This window comes from Silene latifolia, chromosome X, assembly GCF_048544455.1.
Source record: "Silene latifolia isolate original U9 population chromosome X, ASM4854445v1, whole genome shotgun sequence".
NCBI classification, from domain to species: Eukaryota; Viridiplantae; Streptophyta; class Magnoliopsida; order Caryophyllales; family Caryophyllaceae; genus Silene; species Silene latifolia.
In genome coordinates, this window is record NC_133537.1 from 29,262,981 (window position 1) to 29,271,048 (window position 8,068).

The following is an 8,068-nucleotide window of genomic DNA, read 5'->3' on the forward strand; positions in this document are numbered from 1 at the left end:
TTATCAGTTAACGACAGTTCTTTGTTAACGACCGCTGCAACTACTTCACTTCTTCTTGCCGCCAGGCTTTTGATTAGGACGGTTCGGGGGACGGAGGACTTCCTTAGGGCAATTTGAAACAGGGACTGCTGGTTGACGGTCGCTAGCACGAGTGTACCTGAGCTCGTATGAGCGGGCTGGTGTTCGTCCAATGTCATCAATCCCCAAGTCAAATGAGGGTGGGAGAACCACGTTCTCCATAGCCGCGTCCACCTGGTCAAGCATGGCAATGTATTCGGCATAGAAGGCGGGGTCGCTATCCAATTTCTGCGACAAGGTCTCTTCCTCTGCTTCTCCCGCTTCTCCAACCACTGCGTTCTGCTGTTGCCGACTCTGCTGAGACAGGGGAGGATCCACCCTCAATTCTTCTGCCATTTGACGATGCAAGCGTGACACCAAATGTTAGTTCCTCTTTGACTGGTACCATTTCAGTATACGCGCCTAGAAAAGGACAACTTTCGATTAGAAGGATATTGCACTAATTTAATGCCCATTACATATACATATAAATTCACAAATTAACAGACCTACATATCACTGCTATGATGGTCAATTACAAAAATGTTACTTCCTTAAGTCAGAATGTCACCATTCTTAGTTTTCAACAGACACCTACATATTGCAGCTTTAATGGTTACATGTCAACAGACCATAATAATGTAATCATCTTTAGTGAATTTGTGACCCTTCTTTTACTTTTAAATACACATCACCTACATATTGCAACTTGTTGACATATCATAATAGAAATGGTTACATTATAACATTCAATGACAATGTAACCATCTTAAGGCAGTTTTGTCACCTATTTAAATGTCAAACATAGACAACAGTTAAGTCAGATTTCATTCTACAACACCTACATATCACACCTACGATTCTTACATGTACAAATGTTATCATGTTAAACAATAATGTCACCAGTTAAAGTTTGTCAACAAACACCAACATTTCACGCTTTCATGGTCACATGCGAACAGACAATAAGAATGTACCTAACTTTAGTCTAAATGTGACTACAATTTTGAAGGATAGACAAGTGCTGCTAAACATTACTGACTAATAAATATACATATAATTTCACAAATTAATAGACCTACAGACACTACTATGATGATCACTTCCAAAAATGTTACAACCTTAAGTCAGAATTTCACCATTTTTAGTTGTCAACAGCCACCTACATATTGCAGCTTACATGATTACATGTGAACAGAGCATAAGAATGTAAGAATCTTTAGTGAATTTGTGACCCTTGTTTTAGTTTTAAATAAATATCACAAAACTTGCTCATATTATCACATTCAATGACAATGTAACCATCTTTAGGCAATTTGTGACCCTTCTTTTAGTGTCAAACATAGACAACAGTTAAGACATATTTCATTCTACAACACCTACATATCACACCTACGATGCTTACATGTACAAATTTTATCATTTTAAGCCAGAATGTCACCACTTAAAGTTGTCAACAAACACCAACATTTCACAGCTTACATGGTCACATGTGAGCAGACAATTACCTCACTTTAGTCTAAATGTAACTGTAATTTTGAAGGATAGACAATAGAACTTACATCGTTATATAGGCGCCTGAGATCCTCATCTGTAAGCAGGTCATTTGGTAGAGGCAAAGTCACAGTCCTACATCCCTTATCAATTTCAATGCCACTGTCCTCGGCCGGACGACCTCCTTCCTCCACTGTTGCTCCCACTCCAGTATCATCCTTTCCTTCTTCAGGGGCTTCTCTTTCAACTTTAACTCTATAGAATGACTTCTCCAGATGAAGGGACAGCGGATACGTCCTCAGATCCCACACCCTATACCAAAGCCCCTATGGACAGCGTAAGCTTTACATTCCTCTTTCACTCGCTGCTTCAGTTCCTCATATGTCCAATGTCTTATCAATGGTAGTTTTGTCTTTCCAGGCTCACCCCTCCAAATCAGTCGATGAAAGTAGACTAATTGGAAGAACATTACGCAGCCCCCAATGCTTTTCGACTCATTCTCCTTCCATGATTTCACAGATTGGTCGAAACGATCCAGGATGTAGATGCACCAGTCCATTTTTGGAATGGACTTAACATCCTCCACAACCCTCAACAACCTCGTGTCAACACGATTCTGAACAGTTGGGGCTAAGAACGACCCCAGTGCAAACAACACAAAAATTTTCTTGAATTCTGATCCACCGACTACCATCTGCAGCATCTCACCTCTAACCTTGTCCAATTGGATATCTTTCTTGGGCAAAGCATTGAATCTCTCTCTCCAAGAGTGTCATCCTCTATGTTCTTCGACTTTTCAGCAACACCTTTCATTTTCTGAGTCACTGTTTGCGCATGAAAATCTATAGTTGGTCAAACATTGTCTAACATAAAAGGATTTCCTAATAACTGGTAATCAGACTGACCCTATTATGTTCCCATCCTAAGATATTTATTCAACTCTAAAGTGGTCACATATCTCGTTAAATGGGTCACATATGATCTCAAATGCAACTAAGTGTACATGTCACTATAACAAAGGGAACTAAGTGATCATTTTAAGAAACTAAAGGTACACTAAATTGGTCACATATCATCATAAATGCAGCCAAGTCTATTATGTTACCAAGTCTATTATGTTAGTTTGGTCACATATCACCATGTTAACAAATTGAGTGTTCACTAAATTGGTGACAATATCATTGGTCTATTATGTACCCATCCTAAGATATTATTCTCCACTTGTAATACTCCGTATTTATATGTCTTGGGGGTACTCTATCGAGTAGCCCTTACTCTGTCGAGTATGGGCAAGTTGCGGAATAAAATAGTTTCTGACCTGTTAGGTACTCGATCGAGTAGCTGGGGTACTCGATCGAGTAAGGGGGTACTCGATCGAGTACCTTGGGTACTCGATCGAGTGTCCGGTTTACGGGGAGTTTTTTGCGGGTTTTGTTAATTATGCGATTAGGGTATTTAAACATAATCGTCGTTGTTTTAATTCACTTTTACCAAAACCTAAAAACTGTTTAAGAGAGAAACGATCAGTCATCTTCCTAATCGCATCCTTAACAATTCCGGAGTTCGAGACGGTCGGTTCGTATCGTAGTTCGTGTCGTTGGAGTCCTTGCGTCGAGGGTAAGCTTTTAATATAATTTATATAATGTTTTGCTAGGTTTGGTCAAACCCTAATTTAGGATTTGGGGTTTTGTGAATAGTAAGTAATTGGTAGTCTTTATGTGTTATATGTTAGGAGGAGAATTCGTAGAAGAGGCGTTTTGAGGCATTTGTAGATACCGTCTGCGTGTTGTGCTTTCCAGGTAGGATTTCCTACTCAGTATTAGTCCCATAATGGGATATTGGTGATGTGCTGTAGTTAGTTGTTTGATATGATGATTGTGATTGTGATTGTGATTGTGATTGTGATTGGTTGTCTATGGTTCTCGAGATGCGTTCTCGGCTGAGTGGGGTCACTTGCGGGAGTGACTTCACGCCCTAGTTTCGCCCTTCGTGGAACCCGCCACGAAAGGGGATGTGCACATTAATGGACAGGGTTATCGCTCGTATGATGAGCGGGGCTTAGGTGGGAATGGCTGCGGTCCCCCACTGGCAGGGCTGGTCCAGTGGACAGTCAGTATTGAGACGATGGGAGTTGGTGGTGTGTGTGTGTGTGTGTGTGATTCGGTTTGTCTGTTTGTCTTATTGTTGTTATCTATATTGATTGTGTGATTAGTCGACCCGGTGTTGTTTTGTAAAACATGCGGTGATCCATTCGGGGATGGTGAGCAGATATTGAACAGGTATAGAGATGAGTACGGGGATAGCTGGGATGGCCACGACATGACGATAGAGTCTTCCGCTGTAGTTTAGTATTTATTTACATTTCAGTTGAGAACAGATAGTTTGAATAATGTATCGTACTTTTAGTTGGTTTCATGGATTGTAACTATTCATTAAATTACTTATAATAAACGTTGTTTCTGTTTTGTCTATTTGATTATCATACCTCGGGCAACCGAGATGGTGATGTCTTCATACCTGAGTGGTCCTGGTAAGGCACTCGGAGTATGGGGGTGTTACAAATGGTATCAGAGCGACGATCCTGAAACCTGTAACCAATGAACTTAATGAACATAGGAGTCAATTAAAATGAAACCGGGGTAAAAGTTGTAGGAGCTAGTGCAAAGGCTTGGGAGACGTCCTAAAGTCGCGGGGGTCGCCCTACAACTTTGAACCGGTCACATGGGGGAAATGTGTGTTGAGTCATGTGTGTGCTTAGTAACTTGCGTAACAATGTGATGGAATGTGTTGATGGTTGGATGTTGGAATTGGAAGTTGATGAGATGAAAGAAAATTAATGTTATATATATAGACATTGTTGATGAAATGATAGCATGATGGAATGTTTTACAACGTGGCAATTAATAGCATGATTGTTATGATATAATGTGATTTATAAAGTTAGCATGTTAGTATACGACGTAATATGCGGGTAGTTCTTACGTATTGGTGGTACTTGATCGAGTGAGGCTGACTCGATCGGGTAGGTTTTTGGCGATTTTGAGTCGAGAATCGCGTTTTGGGGCACTCGATCGAGTAACAAGGGGTACTCGATCGAGTAGAGAAATCACTCGATCGAGTAGCCTAGATACTCGATCGAGTGGGTTAGAGATCAGAAGGTCTGTTTGGTTCTGGAGTTTGGGTACTCGATCGAGTACATGGGGGCACTCGATCGAGTAGCCCGTTACTCGATCGAGTGGGTTTGGATACTCGATCGAGTAGGTTCTGGGCAGCGCGTTTTCGTGTTTTGAGGTTTAGTACTCGTGTTTATGTTTATCCCTTTCTTATATAGCTTCAAGATGCCGCCCAAGAGAAATGCTTTGTATGCGAGAGCTGAGCTTATGACTACGGACGACATCGTCAAGATGTTAGAGCACCAGGACGCTCTTACTGAGACCCTGAAGAGAGTGAATGAGGACAAGGATAAGAGTAAGGAGAAGGAGGTTGACCATGCTAAAGTCAGCCTCTATATTGCGAGGTTTAACCCGAAGGAGTACAAGGGAGTTGAGGAGCCTAACCATCTTGATAGTTGGCTGAGGGAGATGGAGAACATACTAGATTTAGTTATTTGTCTGATGAGATGAGAGTGGATCAGCTGCATTCTATCCGAGGGAGGCGGTGGCAAATGGTGGGATTCAGTGAAAGTGAGTGCCAAGGAGATATATACCAACCAGGGGTTACCTGCTATACCTTGGGAGGAGTTTCGTAGGGCTGTGAGGAAGGAGTTCGTACCAGAACATGTGAGGAGTAAGTTGAGAGAGGAGTTCGACAAGTTTAAGATGACTGCTGAGATGTCTGTGGCTGAGTACTACAGGCGGTTCAACGAGAAATCTAGATATTTGAGGATATGGGTTTGAGTGAGGAGAATCGGCTTTGAGGTTTGAGAGAGGGCTAACCACGAAAATTATGGATAAGTTACCCGTGGGAGTCCTTACTGATGTGAAGGAAGCGTATGAGAGGGCTGGGAGAGCTGAGAGACTAGTGGAGATGGCTCAGGAGAGGTCAGGTGGAGAGAAGAGGAAGTCTGAGAGCGAGGGTGGTGGCCAATCTAATTTCAAGAAAGGCAACCACAATCAATCTAAGGGATTTTCTTCTGGGTCTGGGTTTAGTGCTGGAACTTCCTTTGGGCGAGGCCGTGGGAGTGCGAGCAATAGTTGGGGAGTGACCTGCTTTGGTTGTGGTGGCGTAGGCCACAAGAGACATGAGTGTACAAGTGCACCAGGATCCTTTCAGAGACCGGCGCAGAGCTTTGCGAGCAACAGACCAGCTGGATCATGGCCAAACCGGGGAGGTCAGAGCTACCAGAGTGGAGGCAACCGCAACGGCGGTAATTCTTATCAGAAGACACCGATGAACAACAACAACAATCAAGGGTTGGGTGCTAAGCCGACCGCATCAGCTAGTACTGTCCAGGGAGGTGGGCAGAAGACCAGTGGCAAGTTGTTCATGATGGACAAGAAGGCAGCTGAGGAGGATGCGCACGTTATCACCGGTACATTCCTTGTTAATGGTATTCCTACGTTCGTTTTGTTTGATTCGGGGGCTTCTCAGTCGTTTGTGTCTTCGAGTCATGTAAAACAGTTGGGTTTGAGAGTGTATGAGTCTGTTAGGGAGCAAGTTTTCATACCTTCAGGTGAGTCTGTATCGTGTGGGAGGTTGTTTAGAGATGTATCTTTGATAGTTGGGCAAGTCGATTTCCCTGTAGACTTGCTAGAGTTTCCTTTTAATGGTTTTGAGGTGATAGTTGGGATGGATTGGTTGGGAAAGTATAAGGCTAAGATAGACTGTCATCAAAAGAGAGTGTCCCTTAGAGGTCCTAAGGGTGTAAGTGTGTCTTATCGTGGGTTTCTAGTCAAACCCAAAGTTAAGTTGATTGCAGCTGTCACTTTGAAGTCGTATCTGAGGAAGGGATGTCCTTTGATCCTGTGCCATGTGAGAGATGACCGGATAGAGAGCCCGGCAATTGAGGAGATACCAGTGGTGGGAGAGTTTGCAGATGTTTTTCCAGAGGAGATTCCGGGGTTGCCACCGAAGAGGGAGATAGATTTCACCGTTGAGTTGAAGCCAGGGACGGGGCCAATCTCTAAGGCACCGTACCGTATGGGTCCTAAGGAGATGGAGGAACTTAGGAGACAGTTGGATGATTTGATAGAGAAGGGATACATTAGGCCAAGTGTATCGCCTTGGGGAGCACCAGTTCTTTTCGTGAAGAAGAAAGATGGGAGTTTGAGGTTGTGCATAGATTACCGGGAGCTGAAACGTGTGACGATAAAGAACAAGTATCCTTTGCCAAGGATAGATGACCTGTTTGATCAGTTGAGTGGTGCAACAGTCTTTTCTAAGATTGATTTGAGGTCGGGGTACCATCAGGTGAAGATTAGAGATGTGGACGTACCGAAGACAGCTTTCACGTCGAGGTATGGCCATTATGAGTATGTGGTGATGCCATTTGGGTTGTCTAATGCGCCGGCAGTGTTTATGGATTTGATGAATAGGATCTTCAGACAGTTCTTGGATCAGTTTGTAGTAGTGTTTATCGATGACATCTTGGTCTACTCTAAGACTAAGGAGGAGCATGAGGAGCATCTGAGGATCGTGTTGCAGACTTTGAGGGATCATGAGTTGTATGCTAAGCTGTCCAAGTGTGAGTTCTGGTTGGAGAAAGTTGCCTTTCTGGGGCATGTAATCTCTAAAGATGGGGTAGCTGTGGATCCGGCGAAGATTGAGGCAGTGACAAAGTGGGAAGCACCAAAGAATGTTGCTGAGGTGAGGAGTTTCTTGGGTTTAGCTGGATACTACAGACGGTTCGTGAAAGATTTCTCCAAGATAGCTAGACCGATGACGGCGTTGATGAGGAAAGAGAACAGGTTTCGTTGGGATGAGAGTTGTGAGACGGCGTTCCAAACCTTAAAGGAGCGTTTGACCACAGCTCCGGTCTTGGCATTGCCTGAAGGGAGCGAGAATTTCGAGGTTTATACAGATGCCTCGAAGAATGGGTTGGGATGTGTGTTGATGCAGAATGGTAAAGTGATTGCCTATGCTTCTAGGCAGTTGAAGCCTTATGAGGAGAACTACCCTACTCATGACCTGGAGTTGGGTGCAGTGGTGTTTGCTCTCAAGATTTGGAGGCACTACCTTTATGGAGCAATCTTTAAGGTATTTTCTGATCACAAGAGTCTCAAGTACATCTTCACGCAGAAGGAGTTGAACATGAGACAGAGGAGGTGGATGGAGTGGATTGGCGATTACGACATGGAAATCATCTACCATGAAGGGAAGGCCAATGTTGTTCTTTGATGCTTTGAGTAGAAAGAGTGTACATTCCTTGTGTACGGCTCTATCTTTGATGAGGCCGAGGATGAGGTAGCGAGCTTTGGGATTCATATGATGCGAAAGGAGATGCTATGGGTGATATGACAATACACATGGAGTTTTATGATGACATTCGGGACAAGCAGGCTTTGGATCCTAAGATAGT